Genomic DNA, 25,570 nt, shown 5'->3' on the forward strand with positions numbered 1-25,570 from the left:
CAAGACCTCTGGAAGTTCAGGAAATCGTTCTATTACTAAGGTTACAGGGGTAAGGCCTGGTGAATTTAACCACGGACCCCAGATTTTATTGAATCTATGTAGACAGTTACATTTCGAATATACACATTTTTCTAAGCGTAGGTGTAGATTTATTTTAGCAATATATTCCACTAGAGTTGGTGTTGACTAGGATTTCCAATGGAATGCAATTAGCTTGCCGGCCAAATATAATATTCAGAGAATAGCTAAGCAATGATTTCCCTGTACGGTATTTCTAATACTGCCCTGAGAATACTAATAATGGAAGTCTTTGTAGATTAGCTGCATAGACTTTATCTACAAGATTCAATATCGTGTGAATCGCGGGCAATTCCATATTCGATGTATCAATCCTGCACCTGGTGCCTGGCATCTATTACGTGGATCCTAAGAGCAGTATCTCATTTTACCTATTCGAATAGGAGTGAATACGGTCTAGATGAAAGATAAAGATAAACTTGTGATGGTCGATGGGTTTCATTGACGGACACTTGAGAGATATTATGAAGAACTGCCTGCCCTTGGTCTTCAGTAATTTCCCTCATATCTATCTCCCATACGTCTTCAATGGTCATAGGATGGTGCTATAGGCGAGTCTAATTAACACCTACAGTGTAATTAGATCTAAAAATAAATGGAGTAATTTGGTATATAATACACTTGACTAGATACGTGTTTGTTCTAAATACCCCCCTACCTGTAATATCTCTTGTGTTTTCCACCATATTGTGTATGGCATGTAATTTTACCAGTTTTAGACTATCTCCCACATCCCAGCCTCTCAAACGTTGTAATTGTGCACCTAGATATTATAACTATAAATTCTGTTGGGCCCGACCCCTATCCTCCTTAGCCTGCTGCGGAATATCCAATTTTATTCGAGGGATCCCATATTTCCATATACAATTATGAAATATAGTTATGACTTTGTGCAAGAGGCATAGGGGAATATAAACTGGCGCCTTATAGAGGAGGTACAGTAGTTAGGCATGAAGACCAATTTGATGTAATGAGTCGGGCCAATAACAGTGAATGGAAGCTTACACCATCCCCGTACGGAAATTTAGTTAGTTAGTTAAGAATCTATAACTCCTTTATATTAGCAGATATCTTTACCCCCACGTATCTGAAAGGAGGGTACTATTTGAAAGCGGTACTATTTAAAATCTTTTAAGGAGGTTAAATGTGGTGTTCCCCTCACAGGTATAACGGAATGTAACCAATTAATAGTGAGCCCTGACAGTTTTCCAAACTCATCAATAATAGATATAGTCACCGTTATAGACTGAGGTCTCCAGATTATCCAGAATAATACAAAATCATCTCCGTACAGGGCTACTGTAGTACTGTACTGTAGTACCCCTGTAAGAAGGAGAACAGGACAGCGGTCAAGCTGCTCCATTCAAAGTCATTAGGGCTGAGGAAGACAGCCGAGTGGTGTGCTAACCTGTGTCCCAGTTGCAGATTAGGGGCATAGAGTCCCCAAACTAGATATTTTCCGTGGATAAAGGAAAGCCTAGCCATACATTCATAATGAATTACAAAGCCTATAAGCAATACACTTTAATACTGGAGCCAAAAGAACTTATATCCTCTGTTGGTTTTCAAATGTAGGACGAATCTTCTAAGGCCCCTTTCACACGGGCGAGATTTCCGTGCGGGTGCAATGTGTGAGGTGAACGCATTGCACCCGCACTGAATCCGGACCCATTCATTTCTATGGGGTTGTGCACATGAGCGGTGATTTTCACACATCACTTGTGCGTTGCGTGAAAATCTCAGCATGCTCCTCTTTGTGCGTTTTCCACGCAACGCAGGCCCCACAGAAGTGAATAAGGCTGCGTGAAAATCGCAAGCATCCGCAAGCAAGTGCGGATGCGGTGCGATTTTCATGCACGGTTGCTAGGAGACGATCAGGATGGGGACCCGATCATTATTATTTTCCCTTATAACATGGTTAAATTTTTTTTTACAATAATTTAACTCACCCTAATCCACTTGCTTGTGCAGCCCGGCTTCACTTCTGTCTTCATCTTTGCTGTGCACAGGAAAAGGACCTTTGGTGACATCACTGCAGTCATCACATGGTTCGTCACATGATCCATCACCATGGTGATGGATCATGTGATGGACCATGTGATGAGCGCAGTGACTTCATCAAAGGTCCTATTCCTCAAAGAAGAAGACAGAAGAGAAGCCGGGCTGCGCAAGCAAGTGGATTAAGGTGAGTTGAATAAAAAAAATAATAATAATTTAACCCCTCCAGCCCTATTGTACTATGCATTCTGTATTAAGAATGCTATTATTTTCCCTTATAACCATGTTATGTGAAAATAATTAAATCTACACAACACCTAACCCAAACCCAAACTTCTGTGAAGAAGTCTGGGTTCGGGTCTGGGTACCAAACATGTCGATTTTTCTCACGCGCGTGCAAAACGCATTACAATGTTTTGCACTCGCGCGTAAAAATCACGCATTTTCCCGCAAAGCACCCGCATCTTATCCGGGCCAAAACATGACGCCCATGTGAAAGAGGCCTAATGCTTTTTAGAAAATGTTGAAGCTTGGTGGCCTTCCTTTGACTACATCAGGAAAAATAAGAACTGCGCTCCATACTTCATCTCAGAGATCGCAATAATGCCTGTATAAGCATCACAGACTCCTGTGCAGGTCAATTTACTCCCTAAAAAAAAAGTCTCACACATCAATACGTGTTAGACGTTAATGAGCACAGTGCGCACAGTGCAGGCAGCACAGCAATGTCATCAGTTTGGGCGGGCTGCCAGATAGGGAGTGATATCGTGCCCTTCAACAGGTGGCAGCTGGCAGAAATAATAACTGTACTGTACAAGGAAGCAGGGATTAGCTCCCGGGCCGTTGGTATAACCGGAGAGTAGGGGAAATGGAGAGCGAACATGGCGGCCGTGGAGCTGAAGTGGATTCCAGAGTGGTGGATGACTACAGCCAAGCCGGTAGGGACATCCAGTTTGACGTGTACTACAAGGTGACAGCCTAGTGTGTATGTATAGATGTGTGTGATGTATGTAGTGCAGTGTGTGATGTATGTAGTGCACTGTGTGATGTCTGTAGTGCACTGTGTGATGTCTGTAGTGCACTGTGTGATGTCTGTAGTGCACTGTGTGATGTCTGTAGTGCACTGTGTGATGTACAGTCGTGGCCAAAAGTTTTGAGAATGACACAAATATTAGTTTTCACAAAGTTTGCTGCTAAACTGCTTTTAGCTCTTTTTTTCAGTTGTTTCTGTGATGTAGTGAAATATAATTACACGCACTTCATACGTTTCAAAGGCTTTTATCGACAATTACAGGACATTTATGCAAAGAGTCAGTATTTGCAGTGTTGGCCCTTCTTTTTCAGGACCTCTGCAATTCGACTGGGCATGCTCTCAATCAACTTCTGGGCCAATTCCTGACTGATAGCAACCCATTCTTTCATAATCACTTCTTGGAGTTTGTCAGAATTAGTGGGTTTTTGTTTGTCCACCCGCCTCTTGAGGATTGACCACAAGTTCTCAATGGGATTAAGATCTGGGGAGTTTCCAGGCCATGGACCCAAAATGTCAACGTTTTGGTCCCCGAGCCACTTAGTTATCACTTTTGCCTTATGGCACGGTGCTCCATCGTGCTGGAAAATGCATTGTTCTTCACCAAACTGTTGTTGGATTGTTGGAAGAAGTCGCTGTTGGAGGGTGTTTTGGTACCATTCTTTATTCATGGCTGTGTTTTTGGGCAAAATTGTGAGTGAGCCCACTCCCTTGGATGAGAAGCAACCCCACACATGAATGGTCTCAGGATGCTTTATTGTTGGCATGACACAGGACTGATGGTAGCACTCATCTTTTCTTCTCCGGACAAGCCTTTTTCCTGATGCCCCAAACAATCGGAGGCTTCATCGGAGAATATGACTTTGCCCCAGTCCTCAGCAGTCCATTCACCATATTTTCTGCAGAAGATAAACCTGTCCCTGATGGGGTTTTTTGGAGAGAAGTGGCTTCTTTGCTGCCCTTCTTGACACCAGGCCATCTTCCAAAAGTCTTCGCCTCACTGTGCGTGCAGATGCGCTCACACCTGCCTGCTGCCATTCCTGAGCAAGCTCTGCACTGGTGGCACTCCGATCCCGCAGCTAAATCCTCTTTAAGAGACGATCCTGGCGCTTGCTGGACTTTCTTGGACGCCCCGAAGCCTTCTTAACAAGAATTGAACCTCTTTCCTTGAAGTTCTTGATGATCCTATAAATTGTTGATTGAGGTGCAATCTTAGTAGCCACAATATCCTTGCCTGTGAAGCCATTTTTATACAACACAATGATGGCTGCACGCATTTCTTTGCAGGTCACCATGGTTAACAATGGAAGAACAATGATTTCAAGCATCACCCTCCTTTTAACAGGTCAAGTCTGCCATTTTAACCCAATCAGCCTGACATAATGATCTCCAGCCTTGTGCTCGTCAATATTCTCACCTGAGTTAACAAGACGATTACTGAAATGATCTCAGCAGGTCCTTTAATGATAGCAATGAAATGCAGTGGAAAGTTTTTTTTGCGATTAAGTTAATTTTCATGGCAAAGAAGGACCATGCAAGTCATCTGATCACTCTTCATAACATTCTGAAGTATATGTAAATTGCTATTATAAAAACTTAAGCAGCAACTTTTCCAATTTCCAATATTTATGTAATTCTCAAAACTTTTGGCCATGACTGTATGTAGTGCAGTGTGAGATGTATGTAGTGCAGTGTGAGATGTATGTAGTGCAGTGTGTGATGTATGTAGTGCAGTGTGTGATGTCTGTAGTGCAGTGTGTGATGTCTGTAGTGCAGTGCAGTGTGTGATGTCTGTAGTGCAGTGTGTGATATCTGTAGTGCAGTGCAGTGTGTGATGTCTGTAGTGCAGTGTGTGATGTCTGTAGTGCAGTGCAGTGTGTGATGTCTGTAGTGCAGTGTGTGATATCTGTAGTGCAATGTGTGATGTCTGTAGTGCAGTGTGTGATGTATGTAGTACAATGTGTGATGTATGTAGGGCAGTGTGTAGTGAACGCACAGCAGGATATTATAGTACAGAGAAGATCCACTATACTGGACTGTACATTGTCACTTGGTTATACAAGCCTGTGGTGCATTCACTCCAGACCCCTCGCAGGGGCTTACTATCCCTATCCTGGAGGGCGGTGAGTGATGTTATTTACATGGGACTGTATGTTGGAGGGACTAAAGGGAGAGATGTTATTTACGTGGGACAGTATGTTGGAGGGGCTGAAGGGGGAGATGTTATTTACGTGGGACTGTATGTTGGAGGAGCTGAAGGGGGAGATGTTACTTACATGGGACTGTATGTTGGAAAAGTCTGGTCTTTTTGACAGAATCTGTGACAGAGGCCCTGAACGGAATGTGAACAAGCCCTTAGCATTATGTAGGCCTATGTATTATTTATTTGTATTACTGCAACTTTCGCACTCCTCCTCACTACGGCATGTGTGATATAAAAATTGTTTAAAATACACATACTGTATGTTGCATATTATAGTACAGTTTACTGAATATTTGGCTAATATTTTAAAATAGCTATTTAATTGCTACTTTTTGTTTAGCCTATTGTTAATGACCTACCATCCTCATATGAGAAGCAGTTTTCCATGTGCATTAGTTCACAGTACTGTTACCTATTTTGTATATGAGTTCCATAAAACTCTTTGGAGCTAAAATTTAAAATACTGAAGCAAAGAAACAACAGAAGAGAAAATAAAGAAGTAGTCTAAGGCTCTGCGTCTCACATCTGTGTCATGGTTTCCATTACAGACAGAAACCATGATGCAGCTCTGGATCCCCATTGATGGAATTTACAACGGAGGCTCCTCTTCCCCAAGCCAAAATTCTGATCAAATCCAGCCCATTTCAATTCCTTCCAAATGAATTTAAGAATATGTGTGCATCTCAGTATTGGCCTGAGGCTTTTTACACATTTCCTTCCAAAATTTAACCCACGGAAATTCTGCACCATCAGGGAAATTCAGACCAAGATTACAGATTAGGATTATTTGTGGTGCAGCGCAGAACAATGGATGTGTATGCCATTTCATACTAGTTTATGTAACGTTCAAAAGACCACAGAACTGGACTTCATCAACAAGGAGTAGGGCTGAATGACACAACTATATGAAGCACGTATCACCGCTGACAGGCTACTGAAGTACACTGGCCAATAAATAAGAGGAACTGAATGATGATGGCCATGGATGGAGGAGATCAGAGTCTGGCAATAGAGAAAATGGGAGATGTCAGCGGATGAATGAGAATGAATGTGCATAAAGATATACTGAACTGACCCTGCTAGGAAAGAACTGCAAAACCAACTCAGCAAGGAGATAGACTTCAAAGCTGACAACCATGAAAAGGCAGAGAACTACAAGTCCCAGGATACACTGATGAAGTAAAACAGACAAGATCTAGGCACTGATTCTGAAAATAAATACATAAAACATATTTGACCCCTTCAATTTTACACTGACTCCATCTATTGATTCGACTTCCCAGACCAGATCCGAAAGGCAGAAAAAAAGACCTTTTGGAGGCATTTCAAATTCTCACACTTTCAGATACATGGAGAATTTAACCCTTTAGCGAAAAGATATGCCTATTTTTCACCAGCACATCGCCATCACTATAGACTAGACTGGATCCTCACTAACTCGATCACACTCATATTTCTTGTATTCTAGACATTTAATATGTGTAAGATCAGATTACGATATGGTTTTAACCAAGCTTGAAGGGGTTGTCCCATCTAGCAATTTCATACTCACCTGCTGCGAGCTGCGCTGTTCACTTCCTGGTTTCCGGATTGTGAGGCTTGGCGGGCTTAGTGAGCTTGATTGAAGGCTTGTCCCGGCCAGGCCGCGCTGCATACACGGCCAGGAAGAAGTCACCAATGCGCGTGCGCGGCTCTGTACTATACTAGCCAGGAAGAAGTCACCATGGCGCATGCGTGTTCGAGACAGAGATGTGCGGCCCGGCCGGGGGAAGAAAATGTGTTCTACGCGGGCGCGGCTCACAAGCGGTGGCCGTATCTAGTGGATACCAGAAGACAACAGTGGGGTAGGATTGAAAGATTTTTTCCAAGATAGGTAGGGATTTGCTAAAGAAACATAATTACAAAAATGCTCACAGGCACTTCTATAACAAATTAAAATAGGATCAATGAGCTGGGAATACCCCTTTAACCTGGGTCCCAACACCAAAATTACCTATACTTAATGAAGCCTTACTGACGAATCCTGAAATAACCGCCAAAGTTCAAGAAACCCTAAAGGAATATTTCCAGCTAAACACCTCACTCATAAACCGGTCATGCTCTTCCAGAGGTTTTTGTAAGATTACTGGGTAGTTTCTCTGCCTACAAGATATTATCACAGATGCTTGGTTTAATTTTGGAGTTCTCAAAACTGAATTTATAACATGAAAAGAGTTGAGAAAAAGATCTTAATCCTAACTTCTACAAACCTATAAATACAGAATCAACCCCTTCAGTGCTAAGTTTAAAGTTCAGTGAATAGAATATAAACAATATTTTTCTGATTGTTTGGAGTGGAATAGATCTGCACAAGAAGAAAGTGAAACTTAGTGTAAGGAGGAAAAGGCAAGCAGACAAGGAGTACTACAAAATGAAAGTGAAACTTTCTGAGCACAGTACTGCACAGCCACAGACAGACAAGTCTTTGGATGTTTTTGTGTGTATGACGTGAGGTTTATCACATTCTTTCCTTGGAGGAAAAAAACTATAATGGCAGCAGGCCGTAAAAGAGACCCAGTTTGGCAATATTTTAATGAAGTTCCTTTACCTATCGGTAAGGCAGGCATGTGTGCAAAATACAAACACTGCAACAAATATGGATGTTTAAGCAAATAACATGCTGTAATGTTATTGTTTCAGTTGAATAAATCCTATTTAAATTGTTATTATTAAGGTAATGATTATTTTTCTCCTTCCTAAGTACAACAGAAAAATTGTCCAAATATGAATCTTTATGTAAAAAACGATGATTTAAATTAAGCCTTACTGACTAGTGATTTAAATCGTGATTTAAATCGGTTTGATTTAAATCGGTTTGATTTAAATCAAATCCACCCTGCCATAAACTCATCAAACTAAACTTTGGCTTTAAAACAGAAATCACTATATACCCTATCTTGGTATTAAACTTACTAAGAACATAGATAATCTATACAAAACTACCTACGACCCTATCTTTAAGCAATTGCACCCTGATCTGCATAAATGGAACTGCCCGTTCCTATCCTGGATTGGCAGAGAACACGCAGTAAAGATGGTATTGTTGCCTAAAATCCTTTACTTGTTCAGAACCCTCCTGATACCAGTCCCACAATATGCCATCCAAACCCTGCAGAAACAAATCTAAAAAGATTATGTTCCTACATAAAAAAGTGGGAGGAATATCTGTACCTAATGTAGCAGCTTACTACAAGGCTTGCCCAACTACGTAGCACCAATATTGGCATGCCCTAATGCATCCCTATGGGTCTCCCTTGAGACTTCACTGTTCCCAGCAGCTTCCTGGCCAGCCCTCTTTTGGACTGAAGTTTCGCTCCCTGCCCACATGAAACAAATAGCTCCTTTTACCTTCTTTTTATTGCTCCTATAGCGCCAAGTTAGATTCAAATCAAAACTAGTCAAAACCCTCTATGCTGACGCCTATATTCTCCAATCCAGCATTCCCCGCAGGAGAAACCTCCTCTATATTTCCGTGGTGGCGCTTATAGAAACTCACTACGTTACATAATTTCATCCTACACGGCAAATTGATATCAGTCTCTCATTTTAATACCCTATACCAGTGATGGCGAACCTATGGCACGGGTGCCAGAGGCGGCACTCAGAGCCCTCTATGTGGGCACCCGCACCCAGGAAAAACTCTATGGCGTACCAATATGCCATTCATCAGCACAGGACGCACTATGAACAGCACAGGCAGCGCACTGAATGTAAGCTATTAAGCTATTATAGCTATATGATAAAGTACATGGAAGATATACTATATTGGTATTCAGGTTAAATTGCCGGGTTGGCACTTTGCGATAAATAAGTGGGTATTTGGTTGCAGTTTGGGCACTTGGTCTCTAAAAGGTTCACCATCACTGCCCTATACAAACCCCCACCCGAATAGTGGTGGAGAAAAGAACAGATCGGAGATATTACACTTTCTGTCGTCCATAACGAGCTCTTACCCAAAGCTGAAAGTGTTATGGAATCCATATGCAAATTCCACTCCACTTCCCCAGGCATCCTCTCCTGATTATATGGGGAGATCAGTGGGTCCCAATATGGAGGTAAATGACCTTTTATGCTACAAGTGGAGGCCGACATGAATACCACTATGTCTATAGAACGTTGGCACTACTGCTGTACTCTTTTGAGCAAAAATAGCTGGCAAGTCTAGTTAACTGAAACGTCACTTAAAGTTTTGCATAGAGCATACATGGTCCCTGCCCGACTACACACAATTTACCAGGATGTTCCGGATCTGTGCTTTAGAGGTTGTTTGGAAAGAGGCTTACATTTACATATTTGGTGGTCCTGTCCGATAGTAAACAGAATTTGGAATAGGAGCTGCCTTCTTATACATTCACTTATAACTACCCCAACTAACTTAACCTTGCCTTTATTACTGCTTGGAGACAAACCCCCTAAACGCACTAATGCTTCTTTTAAACTTCTACAACATATCCTCATGGCAGCCCATATCCATATAGCACAACAGTGGGGACAATCAACCCTCTGTTTTGAAGCAGTTAGGCAGATCAATAAAATAATGCTCTATGAAAAACGTTTATTATTTCGAAAAAATATGGTCTCCCTGGATATCGTACTATTCCGTTCCAGATTTGCACTATTATGTTCAGCTGTGATAAGTGTTAAAAACTTGAAATCATACAAAGTCACATAGGAATATACCTACTCTGTATGACTATTCTGCCGTCTGTATATGTAACTAGATATTGAATCATCAGTAGTGACCTTTATTGTTTGTTATATCCTGTTGCTATCTTTTATGTATATCCCCCCTGCGTGGGGTGTATTGGTAGTATGTTTCTGACATTCATTGCTTTAAAACCCAATAAATATATTTAAAAAAAATATAAATATAACTAAAATATATAGGACCCCAGCAACCAGAGAAGAAAAAAGTATGGATATACAGGTGAAACTCCAAAAATTTGAATATCGTGCAAAAGTCCATTTATTTCAGTAATGCAAATTAAAAGGAATTGCATTAATGCAGCTTAAATTTAAAATATTGTGAACAAGTTTAATATTCTAGGCTCAAAGTGTCACACTAGTCAGCTAATTAGTCCATATCCCCTGAGCAAAGGGGGATCTCAAAATTGTGACTTTGGGGTTTTATAAGCTGTAAGCCATAATCATCCAAATTATAACAAATAAAGGCCTGAAATATCTCGCTTTGCCTGTAATGAGTCTCTCATATGTTAGTTTCACCTTTTAATTTGCATTACTGAAATAAATGAACTTTGCACAATATTCAAATTTTTCGAGTTTCACCTGTATAAAGGCTAAACAATCAACAACTTCACCCAAAATTAACCATGGCAAGTTATGGAAGGTGACAACCAAACCTAGATTCAGATACAAGGCAGCTGCATATCAATTGCCCCAACACATAACTTTCTGATTAACTTTTATTAACTCTTTCTGGGAGGGAGATGGGGGAAAAATAGCAATACTGCCACTGCGTTTTTACATTATAAATTTTACAGCGTTCATTTTTCGGTACAAATAACATAATATCTTTATTCTCTGGGTCAGTACGATTACAGTGATACTAAATACTTATAATTTTTGTTACGTTTTACTACTTTTTTTCCAATAAAACCCCTTTTATTAACTAAAAAAATGATTTTGCATTGCCACTTCACAAGACCCATAACTTTTTTTTTCTTTTTCTATGGAGTTGTGTGAGGGCTTGATTTTTGAGGGACAACTTGTATTTTTCATTGGTATCATTTTGGAGTAAATGCCACTTTTTGATCGCTTGTTATTACGTTTTTTTCGGTGGAAACTAAGAATAAATTAGAAATTCTGCCTTTTTTTTTTTTTTTACGGCGTTCCCCCTAGGGGATAATTTATGTAATATTTATGTAGTCTGGGTCGTTACGGACGCGGCAATACCAAACATATGGGGGATATTTTCTTTTTGCGATTTTTTTCATTGAAAAGCGTATTTTCATTGGAAAAAAAAGCATATTTTTTTATTTTATGGAATTTTTTTATTTAATAAATGTGGGGGGGACTATAATATACAGTATTTTGATTGCTTTTAAAATGTAATGCGTTATCTCTATAAGGCATTACATTTCAATAGCAATGCTATTCAAAGATTGACCAGCAGGCTGCGCCAGAGAGGCACAGCCTGCTGGAGAGAACTGAAGACAGGCTCGGGGCCCTGATCGGAAGCGAGGTAAGCTTCCCAACACATCAGCACCCCGCGATCGCATTTTCGGGGTGCTGATGGGAGACAGAGGGAGTCCGCTCTGATCGAGGGAGTCCGATCAGTTGCGCCCGGCATGTAAAGGGTTAAACAGCCCGGATCGGCACTTCTGCCGGTCAGGGCTGTTAGAGCAGGGCCCCGGCTCTCATGTGAGGGCCGGGTCCGCGCTCCCCGCTGCACGGGGGAGCCGTGCAGCGCTTAGACTTGGCCGCCGTAAAAACGCAGCGGCCCAGCCCAAGGCCCCTTAGTGACCGCAGTAAAAACACGTATGGGTGGTCACTAAGGTTAAAGAGGTTTTCTGAGACTTTATAACTGATGACCCATACTCTGGATAGCGCTGCGGCCTTCTCTCAGCTTTTCCTAGGCCAGTGACGATACGTTCATTGGTCATTAGGCCTAGGAGCAGCTCAGCCCTATAGAAGTGAATAGGGCTGAGCTGCGATACCAAGCACAGCTGCTATACAATGTACGGCGCTGCGAGAAGGCACCAATGCTCACAGGAGCGCCAGTGCCTTCTCAAACAGCTGATCGGCGGGGATTCCGGGTTTCGAACCCCCACTGATCAGATACTGATGACCTATCCAGAGTAGGGTTGTTTCGATACCAAAATTTAGATTCAGTTTCGATATCATAAAAAAGTATTGCGATACTCGATACCATTTGTTTCCACGCGAAAAAAAGAAAAAGCCAAAAAAAGCTGCGTGCATTCCGCATTTTTTGGAATATCCAGCCCATAATCGAACAGTTCTATCCTATTTTTTTTGGGGGGGGGTCAAGGTGACAAAAAAAATGTCGAATCGCGCATTTTCTCTTTTACGGCATTCTCCGCCTAGATATAGAGGGGTTACTTGCCGCGGATCGCAGCGCCCTGTTTCTGCCACCGGCTGTATTTGTATATTAAACGTTAATTATCATTGGTGGCACAGTGGCCACAGCCCCTCCCCTCTCTCCTCTCATTGGTGGCAGCGGCAGCAGCAGCACAGGTGGAGGAAGACACTGCTTCCTTCTTCCCTGTGCTGCTGAGGGAACATGGCGCACAGCCTAGTATCGATAAAAGACAAATCCTGGTATCGCATCTCATGCTCTGATGCGCTCCCTTGCCCTGCGCTAGATCGCGCAGGGCAAGGGCTCTTTTGTTTAAAATCACACACTGCCGTTTTACTGGCAAGGGCAGCGCTAAAGCCTGCCCATCAGTGCAGATGACGTCACCGGCTTCCTGGGATCCCCATGGAGAGCCCGATTCGTCACCGGAACTCCTGAAAATGCCTTTGCCCTGTGCGATTTAGTGCAGGGCAAAGGAGAGCATCAGGTGAAATTGGAGGTATGTCCAGGTTCAGCTCTGAACCCGGAAAAGCCCTTTAATAACCAGAATTTTTTCTGTTTTTGCCTCTCCATGTTTAAGCAGCCATAACTTTTTTATTTTGTCAACATGGCTGTATGAGGCTTAGTTTTATGTATGACAAATTTTATTTTTCATTCTGCATTTTTTTCATTTTTTTTATTGCAAATATAGAAAAAGCAATTATACATATTTCACACTGAACAGCCTGTTCTGATTATTTCAGTGGTGTGTAGGCTTTTTGCTGTTATGTAAAGTATGCACAATAAAATGTAATTTATGTAAAATAATCACTTATTTTTTGCACTAATTTTTTATTTTTTCGTTAAATTTATTAAAAATCCCATTAAGGAATTACTGTCTAATAAATGTAATGCTTATAATGTAGTAGCATACACTGGTATGGTGATGCATTATGCTGTGTGTATCTATGGTTGCAGTTAGGGCAACACTTGTGTGCTTTAACAGCAGGATTGCTGAACTCAAGAGTCCTGGAGTCCTTTCTAGCAATAACAATAGCCATGTTCCTATGGAACCCTGCCTGCTGCAGGCCTCTCAATTGGTGAAACTCCCATAGGCTGCAGTGTTAAATTATGTTAAAATTAGAGACTATTGGAGAAGCGATTAGGCTTGAGCGAGTCGACCTTCATATCATCGATCCGAAGTCCATTTGTTCAAATACTTTGATTTTAATGCTGTTTCTGTACACCATTAAAATGTATTGGTTCCGTGGAGCCAAAGTGCGTATCGCCTGAAGTCGCGCAAGACTTTGGTGAATTGCTACTGTATTCATATCTGCGTGTTTAAAAACCATTTAAAATAGCAATCCGAAGTGGGCTTTGGTACTGGCTGCTGTATAGAAACAGTATTAAAATCGAAGTATATGAACAAATCAACTTCGGATCTATGATCCGAAGGTCGATTCGTTCAAGCCTAGAAGCGATCATATGATCATCACATGTTAAAGGCCCCTAGGGGGACTTAAAATAAGTGTAAACATTTTTACATCTAAATAGATGAAAATATTAAAAAGCTATGCTAGTCAGAATATGATGATACATAGAAAAAAAATATTTTTTACAAAGAAAAACTATCGAAATGTGGTATCTCTAATCGTACTGACCAATAGGATGAAGCTGACATGTCAGTTTGACCGCATAGGGAAAGCCATAAACTGTGGTAGAATAGCATTTTTCTTCCCAATTTCACCCCATTTGGAATATTTTCCAGCTTTGCACTACATCGTATGCAATATCCCAAACCTGAAACAAAGCACCCCACCTACTAGGCACCATTTATAAAACTATGTGGTAGAAGGGCCTTTGGGCCCCTCAGACACCAGGTGCACTGTAATCTTGGCATTATGCCCAGTACTTGTGTAGCAGATTCACACAGTAAGGCCTCATGCACATAACCGGGGTGTGTTTTCCAGTCCGCAAATCGCTGATCTTTAAAACATGGATGGCGTCCGTGCGCGTTCCGCAATTTGCGGAACGGCACGGACAGCCTTCAATATAAATGCCTATTCTTGTCCGCAAAGCGCGGACAAGAATAGGACATGTTATATTTTTTTAGCGGGGCCACGGAACGGAGCAACGGATGCGGACAGCACACGGAGTGCTGTCCGCATCTTTTGCAGCCCCATTAAAGTGAATGGTTCCGCATTCAAACCGCAAAAACGGTGGCTCGGATGCGGACCCAAACAATGGCCATGAGGCATAAGGCCTAAGTAACATCAAGGATGAGATGTGGAAGTCTTTGCATAGGTAGACATGCTGCTGACTGACAAGTCTACAAACTATTACATTAATTACACAAGGATGAAGGTAGAATAAAAAAAATAATAATTTGACAATACAAATTCATCCCTCTTGAAAACAGAAAGAGACTTCCAGAAGAGCAGGGTATGTACGTCAGGTACAAACATTCCCAAGACCAAATAACTTACCTCAGATTTACTAATATAATCCCTTTTTAATAACATAATCTCTTTTCTAAAGGGCCTACAATAGCTGATTCATAAGCTGGGTGGCCTACTGAAGTGCATGTTGTCCTGTAGTTCTCTGCTAACATTGGATTGGAATTAAAGGGGTTGTCTCACTTCAGCAAGTGGCATTTATCATGTAGAGAAAGTTAATACAAGGCACTTACTAATGTATTGTGATTGTCCATATTGTCTCCTTTGCTGGCTGGATTCATTTTTTCATCACATTATACACTGCTCGTTTCCATGATTACAAGTTACGACCACCCTGCAATCCATCAGCGGTGGTCATGCTTGCACACTACAAGAAAAAATGCCAGCCTCTCTAGTGACCGGGACCACGGGAGCTCACATAGACTGGTGCTTTTTTTCTATAGTGTACAAGCACGACCACGCTGATGGATTGTCATAACCATGGAAACAAGAAGTGTATAATGTGATGGAAAAATGAGTTTAACAAGCAAAGGAAGCAATTGGGGGCATAACTACATTTTTGGGGGTCGGGGAGTCAACACAAATATGCTTGAAAACAGCTTCCCATGGTTTGCAACAGGTCACAAGACTCAGGAGGCGGCATTTCACTTCTTCAAGTGTTTTACATGGAGCGGTTTCCCTAGGGAAAACATACAATACTCACTGGAGTGCACATTTTTTCCTGTGAAAATCAGCGTGCAAAATTGAAAAATGTGTTGAAAAAATGCTATTAACAACTGGATTTCAGATGCTGATTTCTCTTCAAACCAGCCTCATATTTTTTAGCCAACAAGAACATAACCTTAGACTCTATTCACACAACCTTTTTTCCATACAGGCGGCGGGCTGGAACATACTGTACAGGAACCATACACTTCTACAGGCAGTAATATGCCAAACATGTTTATATTAAAGAGGAATGGATATTCGCATGTTTAAATAATTCCTCTTTGAAATAGATATATATCGATTTGTTGCCAACTGAATACGTCAACTGGATGCCTAATTTGTGGATCCATAAAAATATATCATGAGACTAATCTTTTAATGGGAAATTTATGACATATTACTGAATGCCATAAGATATGCCATCAATTTCCAAATCTTCCATATCTCAAAAACAAGGTGCCACCGGGAAGGATAGCACGCTGCACATGGCTTTCTGCTTTCACTGCTGTGGGGCTTCTGAAATAGATGAGTGCTGGCTCAGCTATTTTTGGAATCCCACAGCAGTGGACGGAGAGCATACTGCGCATGTGCAATGTGCTCTCCATTCATTGCTATCAGACATCCTAAAGCAGCTGAGCATGCTAGCTTGACTATTTTTGGAAGTCCCGTAGCAGTGAACAGAGAAAACTGCGAATGTGCAGCATGCCCTCCAGTCATGGTCGAGCCCCATTCTTGACATACAAATGATATACTATGAATGTCCCAGATGGGAATACTCTTTAAATTGGGTCTTTTTGAAGTTATGTTGAAAAATCTATAGAGAAAACCTTAAAAAAAATTCACAACTTCAACATGCTGCATTTTGAAAGAAAAAAAATAATAAAAAGTGAGAGGGTGAATTCACAATGAGTTGATTTTGGAGCATTTGTGCCTCAAAATCAGCCTAGAAAAAAATGCCTCAAAACAGCCGGCCATTCATTTCAATGGAAAGCAGCACTTTTTTTTTACACGTGTTAAAAAGAAGCAGCATGCCCTATCTTGGGGCAGAATCAGCGTTGAATCTTCTTCAAAAACTTCAAGCTGAAAATTCAGCTTTGTATTGAAGTGGTTTAAAAAAGACACTTCAAAAAACTATAACAAACGCATGAATAAAAAAAACTGATTCCACGCTGATTTTTATTCTTTTTTTTTTTTCAAATTCAGAGAGAGAGAGAGAGAGAGACAAAAAGTGAAAAAGAAAAAAAAATATCTGATCCTCAATACTAAAATGTTGTTAGCAATGCCCACACCACCACCACCCCTCCCAAAAAAGCTGCTAAATATTGTGGCCCTGATTTATCATGCTTTTGCTATAAATTTATCACTGAGACATTTTTTTAAAAGTCACAGAAAGGTTGCACTCTTACCCTGGGTTCACACCTGAGCGTTTTACAGCGCGTTCAAACGCGCTGTAAAACGCTTAAGACATGAAAACCAATGCTTCCCTATGGGAAGGGTTCACACCTGGGCGTTTTACAGCGCGTACGAACGCGCTGTAAAACGCCCGACGCTCAAACAAGTACTTGAGCTTCTTTGGGGCGTTTTGACGCGCGTTTGTGGCCATAGGACACTGCAGTCAATGACACAAACGCGCGTCAAACGCGCGTTTACTATTACAAAAAACGCGCATAAAAACGCGCAACAAAAACGCGCGTAAAACGCGTGTTTGAGGAACGCTTAGGTGTGAACCCAGGGTAACTCCAGTAAATGGGTGGAGTAGAAAAACTGGAGCAGCTTCTCTACACAAAAGTGTTAAGGCTTCGTTCACATCACCGTTCTGGCTTTCCGTTCTCTTTCTCCGTCTAGGAGCAGGAGAACGGAAAGGACAGAAAAGGCACATAACTGACGCCAAACTGAGTCAAACTGAGCCCTTAGGACCCCATAGATTATAATGGGGTCCGTTATGCATGCAGGACTTTTGTCTCCGCTTAAAAATCATCTTCTGAGCGGAAACATAACAGACCCCATTATAATCTATGGGGTCCTAAGGGCTCCGTTTGACTCAGTTTGGCGCCAGTTATGTGCCTTTTCCGTCCTTTCCATTCTCCTGCTCCTAGACGGAGAAGGAGAACGGAAAGCCAGAACGGTGATGTGAACGAAGCCTTAAGTATAAGACAATTTTATCAAACATGCAACATTTGATAAATGTAACATAAAGTGCTCCAACACAGAAGCAAAACTGACCTCAACTATTCCCCTCATGATAAATTCCTCACCAAATACGAAAGCACCCTTGGTGGTCTAACACAGGGATGCCCAACCTGTGGCCCTCCATCTGTTTCAAAATTACAACTTCCAGTATGCCTGGACAGCCAACAACTATTAGAGCATCCTGGGAGTTGTAGTTTTGCAACAGCTGGGGGGCCGCAGGTTGAGCATCCGTGGTCTAACACTTTCACCAGTGGTTTACTGCTGTTTAGTCATATGAAAAATGAAGACGCCTCAGGAGCTGCTGTTTTTTACATTATGACTGAGGTTAGATCAGAGTGACTGCTGGATTTTACAGTGAATGGTATCCAGAAGCCTGCTATATACTGGAATACATGCAGGCTGCAGAATAAAACTGGTTCATAATCAATCATGCTGTCATAAAAACCATTTGTAATCGGCACAGTCTCTAAGCAGCGAGGATTGTTATGATGGAAATGACTATAAAGATCCTAAGCAAATTTATATGTTCCTGATAGTAATTTGATAATCAGACATAATCTTATATTTTATAAGTAGTGAACATGTAGATATAATCAACTTTACAGCTAGCTTCTAATCTCTAGCTTGGAAACAGACTTTATATAATTGATGATTAAGCGATATATATCTTAATGGATATTTGAGTGTATCAGATAATCTCAGCCGAATGGCTTTACACACAATGGGGAGATGTCTACATAGAAAAGATGCCGTTGTGAAGATTACATTTTCCTATCTTGTAAATGGATTTGATGCGTTGGTAATTCTGAGAGTGCAATCATTCGGATGGAAGTGTGTAATACAAGGCAATGAGTGCCTCATTCTGTGTGCAGGAAGCAGGCAGCAAAGTATATAAAGTAGGTATTAAAACAATCAATCTTGAGAGAGAATTAACTGGTCTCTGTTCTGTATGTACACGTATCAGTCATACCATTAAAACCACTGAAAGGTAAGGTGGAGTACAAACTCATCACAATGGCACCAGTTAAAGGGGTTGGCCATTTTCTGGTTATCATTGACCAATGTGTATATACAATGATTATACAGCACTTACAAATATACGGGGAGATTTATCAAAACTGGTGCAAAGGAAAACTGGCTTGATTGCCCATAGCAACCAATTGGATTCCACCTTTCATTTTTCAGAGCTCCTCTGGAAAATTAAAGGCTCCTTCTGATTGGATGCTAAGGCCAACTAAGCCAGTGTTCCTTTGCACCAGTTTTGATAAATCTCCCCACAGTCTTTATGACAATTCTGCACTGTTTTCTATAGTACATAAGGGATGCCCCCTTGTTTTCAAAATCTTCTGTGCTGTCCACACAGAGGTCTGTCCATAAAATGGCTGCTGATGAAGTGTCATGTGACTAGAGGTCGCACTCGCAATAACACCTGTACAAGCGTCATAGATGCCTGTTCAGGCCATTTTACTCCCTGGAAAAAATCTAAGGCGTACCGATACGCCTTCGACTTTTCCCTGCCATTCATCAGCACAGTGAGCGCTGTGAACGGTACAGACAGCGCAGCGATGCTGCTGCCTGAAACAACCAATAACAAGGCTCCTTACAGTAAGAAGCTTTGTTATTGGTCAGTTTAAGCGGGCTGCCGGAGCCTATGGCACACCGCTCTGAAGGGAGGAAGGAGGCGCGCAATCCTTACTGGCGGGGTAAGTGGCCTTGCTGTGAAATTTATTGGGGATCCCGGATCTGAGCGCCTTGTTTTCCTCTCTAATGATGAGTCTGAAGCGCTCAGCCGAGCGCTGTCTCTCCTCCCTGCTGGGTGTGGTAGTGAAGACGGCCTCAATAGAAGGCTTAGGGGACCGTCTTCACTACGGCGCTCAGAAGTGAGGAAAAGTGGCTAAGCGCTTCAGACTCCTGCTTATATAAGTCAGCGGGGGTCCCAGCGCTGGACACGCCAACAGGAGACCTCTATACAACCTCCATAACGGACAGACCTGTTACCTGTAGACCTCTACCTATGTCACTTGTCAGCTTTCTTATGAATCCATCAAGGAAAATTCATTGCAGCATGTTCCATCAGACGCTGATCTAGACATATTGTTTGCTATAAGGATTTCTTCTGTAATGTGGCGCCGCATGGCGGCACATGGTGCTACAAGGACTGCATGCGGCCATTTACAGCCTCCAGGACATACAGTTCCTCTGCCAAGCACATGAAGTCTTCGATGTAAAATTGTATAATCCAATAACCACAGCGGTGGTGGCAATTTTGTGACATGAGATAGGGCAACAGGGTCATGGAAGACAAACTCCCCTTTATAGCAAGATCAAGCATAACATAAAATGACAGCCTCTAGATCAGGGATCAACAACCTCTGGCACTCCAGCTGTTCTGAAATTACAACTCCCAGTATCCTCCTTTCACTTCTTTGGGAGTTACAAGAACAGCTGAGCAAGTGTGCATGCTGGGTGTTGTAGTTTCACAGCAGCACTTGGAGTGCCAAAGGTTGCTGCACTGCGTGATGACATCATCCAGATCCACAACATGTGACTGTGGTGGTGCAAGGTATGTGCCCGGGTCTTTCGCTGGTGCCCTTGGCACCAGCATGCACCACCATCCATTGTGCCTGTGTCCTGCTCTGCCAGTGCCAGTGTCTCTTCAGAGTCTACCAACAGCCCCGGTGGCACCGACATACCCACCTGAGAGCTCATCTACAAGGACGTAACTTTGGTGGGCAGCAATGGCCACGTGATGGATGGCATACCCCAGTGACCAGCGGCACAGAAACAGCAGCCAAAATTAAAGGGATGGTCCCAAGATCAACACTATTTACTTGACCCAGAGAACACTAGAACATGGTAACCAAGGTGGGACCCCCAGCGATCATGTACTTGAAGGGGACATGTCTGTTTTAGTAACGACTTGCATTTCCCATGCAATAACAATTCTGGGGAGTCAATTCTTGTGACTCTATATTGTACAATTCCTCTATTATTCCTACTAGAACTTATGAATGAATTGCTAGTAGTCTGCAATAAAGGTCCAGCTGGATGTTACCAGTTGACAGCACTGATTGAATAATGTCAGGTTGTGCAGGGACACCCCCATCTGGACCTTTACTGCAAACTGCCAGCAAGTCATTCATAACAAATAACAGAGGACTTGTGCAACATAAGGTCATAAGAATAGATGCTCCAGGATTGTTAATACAAGGGGAGGGGGGGTGCAAGTAGTTACCAAAACAGACAAATCAGCAGGAGAGGTGAGGGGTCCTCTTTAACGACAATAGATAAATATCGATCTTAGGACAAACCCTTTAAACCTCATAAAATCACTGCAACAGTGACCTCAGTGCTACCGACCCCTCAGCGCAACAGTGACCTCAGTGCAACCAACCCCTCAGCGCAACAGTGACCTCAGTGGTACCAACCCCCTCAGCGCAACAGTGACCTCAGTGGTACCGATCCCTCAGCGCAACAGTGACCTCAGTGGTACCAATCCCTCAGCGCAACAGTGACCTCAGTGGTACCGACCTCCTCAGCGCAACAGTGACCTCAGTGGTACCAATCCCTCAGCGCAACAGTGACCTCAGTGGTACCAATCCCTCAGCGCAACAGTGACCTCAGTGGTACCGACCCCCTCAGAGCAACAGTGACCTCAGTGGTACCGATCCCTCAGAGCAACAGTGACCTCAGTGGTACCAATCCCTCAGCGCAACAGTGACCTCAGTGGTACCGACCTCCTCAGCGCAACAGTGACCTCAGTGGTACCAATCCCTCAGCGCAACAGTGACCTCAGTGGTACCAATCCCTCAGCGCAACAGTGACCTCAGTGGTACCGACCCCCTCAGAGCAACAGTGACCTCAGCTAAATTTTTAATTGTCTAAATTTGCTATTTATGCATGGAAGACAGATCTAGAATACTGGTAATGGTTTCCCTGCATAAATAGCAACCCCCTTAATGTTACGTAGGCCTTCGTATTAACTCTTTGAATTACTGTACTCCTCATCGGCTAACAATACTCCTCAAAAATGGTAAGAGGAGTATTTTTACTCTTCCAGAAAAAATGTGGCGCGACCTCTGCATGTGACCATGCAAACCACCTCCATGTGATGGCTCCTCCATTCAAACACACTACACCTACAATAAACTCCCAAAAGTACAAGTACAGAGGGCAGTGTATTTGAATAGAGGAAACACATGGTGGTGATTTTCCTGGTCACATGACCCTCCATGAGCGGCCATTTTATGGACAAGACCTCTGTGTGGACAGCAGAAAAGACTTTGTAAATAATAGGGCATACCTTATGAAATATTGAAAAAGGCTATATTACTAAGTGCCATATAATTATCTGACAAACACATTGGTCAAAGTAACCAGAAAGTGGCCAACCCATTTCAGGGATGGCAGCAAGTGAACACTAAGGGGTTATTTATTAATCTAAAATACGCCAGCTCTAAAATTGTGTGCGTGTGCGGGTCGGCAGGCCCGTCTCATTCATCATTTTCTATGCATGTTTTAGGGGTAGAAAATGGTCTAAATGTAAGACAACTCAGAAGCTGTCTTACATTTAGAACTGGCGTTGGATCCACCGAAGTTATTGAAAGGCCTGCACGCCCATAACTTCAGCGGATCCATCACCAGCTATGGGCCAAAACGGCAGTCTTAATAAACGTGCCCCCAAGTTACTGAAGTTAATGTGTTGGTAGATAAGTGTAGGATCTGGGCTATTTTTTAGAATGGTGTGCAAAAACAAAAATAGGGAGAATAGGGCGCCACATGTGCGGTGTCAGTTGTTTGGTATCAGGTTAAAGGTAAGGATGTGCTTACCAGATGTTGTGAGGAGTCACAACTACTGTAGTTCGCTTGGCTGGTTATTTTGTATCCTGACCAGCAGGCGGTTGTCCTGGGCTGCAGCCATGGTCCTCTGCGTTTGCTCCAAGGCAATCAGCAGGCAAAGTAGATACATTTCAAAAATTGGTTCACAGGCACCCATGACCATGAAGCCAGTTCACCGGTTATCTTTCCTTGGACCATTGGCAATTATAAAAAATGGGATAAATTAAAAAAATTGGTTCAGGATCTTTTCAGGCGCTGCCCGGACTCAGATGACTTCACAATCGATGTTTATAATAATAAATGAAGATCTTTATTTGATAATAGTCTACGTGTTTCTGGGGCTGGACTGTCCCCTTCGTCAGGACATAGCCGCATTGACGGATCTGTTCTTCCGGTCCGCGCATGCGCAGACCTTTGAAGCTGGGAAAAAAAAAAATACCGGATCCGTTTTTCTGGATGACACCGGAGAGACGGATTCAGTATTTCAATGCATTTGTCAGACGGATCCGTATCCAGATCCGTCTGACAAATGCCATCAGTTTGCGTCCGGATTGCCGGATCCGGCAGGTAGTTCCGGCGACGGAACTGCCTGCTGGAATTCTCTGATGCAAGTGTGAAAGTAGCCTTACTAGGAGGGACACAGCCGCATGAGAAAAGTCTGATACTAGGAGCATTGAGAATGTCTGATTTTCAGTAAATGTTTATTTATTATGACTTTTGTCAGTTTCAGTTATTTCAGTGACCATTGTGAGTTTTTCTTACGATTGTCCACGTGTGTATATGACCCAACAATTTCTCGTCTCTTGTATAGTTTTACATACTACATCTGTAGAGCATCTGACAAAAGTGGTGCTTTTTCATATACCTTTCTCATCTTTTGTTATACAGATATTAAGAAGAAGGTGCTGCAGAAGGTGTTATTTGACCGAGAGAGGCAGGATTTCAGAGCTGTTCAGTTCAGGATTTGCGAGTGTGTTTTCCAGCTACTCTCTTAGAATGACTTTGTGTTTCCAGTGTCAGAGCAGAAGAATTGTAGCTTAGCCAAACACATGGAAATCGTGCATGCTTTCACTGGGTGCCCTAATTAGATCTTCTACAATGAAAGCCTTCCTTTGAAATGCTCGTGAAAATAACATATAATTCTAGTGGTCTGAATGATCACTGTCAGGGCTGTCTCATGGCAGTATTGCTTTCCTGATTTGTGATGTCGTGTGCTGTACTCATAGCTGTGTCGTACCAGATTTATTGTATTCTGTTCAATTCTACTGGATGAATACAGTATCAGAAACAATTCACGCAGCGTGCATTCAGTACTGAGCCCCACTGATGGAGTACGAGAATGCCAGAAAGATTTGTATCAAGTGTTTGGAATAATAAAGTTCAAAAATAGGTATTATATTTTGCTTATTCATTTACAAACTGTAGAACTCATTATATCAAGACTGTATTTAGGGTACTTTCACACTTGCGCCAGAGGATTCCGGCACGAAGTTCGGACGCAAACTGATGGCATCCTGATCCGTCTGACAAATGCATTGAAATACTGGATCCGTCTCTCAGGTGTCATCCGGAAAAACAGATCTGGTATACATTTTTTTTGCATTTTTAAAGGTCTGTGCACTTGGGGCAGGATCCGGCATTCCGGCAAGTGTTCAGTATTTTTGGCCGGAGAGAAAACTTCAGCATGCTGCGGTATTTTCTCCGTCCAAAAAATGCAAGAGGGACTAAATTGATGCATCCTGAATGGAATATTTTCCATTCAGAATTTATTAGGATAAAACTGATCAGTTTTTTCCCGGTATTGAGCTCCTCTTGTTACACCAGGACAGCCTCTCCTTGTTACACCGGGAGAGCCTCCACTTGTTACACCGGGAGAGCCTCCACTTGTTACACCGGGAGAGCCTCCACTTGTTACACTGGGATAGCCTCCACTTGTTACACCGGGGGAGCCTCCCCTTGTTACACCGGGGGAGCCTCCCCTTGTTACACCGGGGGAGACTCGACTTGTTACACCGGGGGAGCCTCGACTTGTTACACCGGGGGAGCCTCGACTTGTTACACCGGGGGAGCCTCGACTTGTTACACCGGGGGAGCCTACACTTTGACAAAACAAAGCAGCCTAACCTGTGAAGTTATGCACCTTACAGCCCCTGGCAGAATGATTAGTATTTGGGTTTTCTTCCACACAAAAATAGTAAACTTGCTTCATATGAAATATACCTTTTTGCTTCCATATATACTTGAGAGATAAGGCTGTGAACGTCTGTGAACTAGTGGCTAATGTGGACAGTAAATGATATGTACTGCACTGCATTCTACAGTCAGGAAAAAGGCTTATCTGGAGAAGAAAAGGTGAGCGCTACCATCAGTCCTGTGTCATGCCAACAGTAAAGCATCCTGAGACCATTCATGTGTGGGGTTGCTTCTCATCCAAGGGAGTGAGCTCACTCACAATTTTGCCCAAAAACACAGCCCAACACATGAATAAAGAATGGTACCAAAACACCCTCCAACAGCAACTTCTTCCAACAATCCAACAACAGTTTGGTGAACAACAATGCATTTTCCAGCACGATGGAGCACCGTGCCATAAGGCAAAAGTGATAACTAAGTGGCTCGGGGACCAAAACGTTGACATTTTGGGTCCATGGCCTGGAAACTCCCCAGATCTTAATCCCATTGAGAACTTGTGGTCAATCCTAAAGAGGCGGGTGGACAAACAAAAACCCACTAATTCTGACAAACTCCAAGAAGTGATTATGAAAGAATGGGTTGCTATCAGTCAGGAATTGGCCCAGAAGTTGATTGAGAGCATGCCCAGTCGAATTGCAGAGGTCCTGAAATAGAAGGGCCAACACTGCAAATGCTGACTCTTTGCATAAATGTCATGTAATTGTCGATAAAAGCATTTGAAACGTATGAAGTGCGTGTAATTATATTTCACTACATCACAGAAACTACTGGAACAAAGATCTAAAAGCAGTTTAGCAGCAAAC

At 42.5% G+C, this 25,570-nt stretch overlaps 1 protein-coding gene across 1 annotated transcript in view; it reads right to left on the reverse strand.

The window, feature by feature from the left end:
• The window catches only part of TTC28 (tetratricopeptide repeat domain 28), a 611,240-nt gene that overhangs the window by 525,041 nt on the left and 60,629 nt on the right, over positions 1 to 25,570 (reverse strand). The window lies entirely within an intron of this gene.

Source organism: Bufo gargarizans, chromosome 1 (assembly GCF_014858855.1).
Source record: "Bufo gargarizans isolate SCDJY-AF-19 chromosome 1, ASM1485885v1, whole genome shotgun sequence".
Taxonomy (NCBI): Eukaryota; Metazoa; Chordata; class Amphibia; order Anura; family Bufonidae; genus Bufo; species Bufo gargarizans.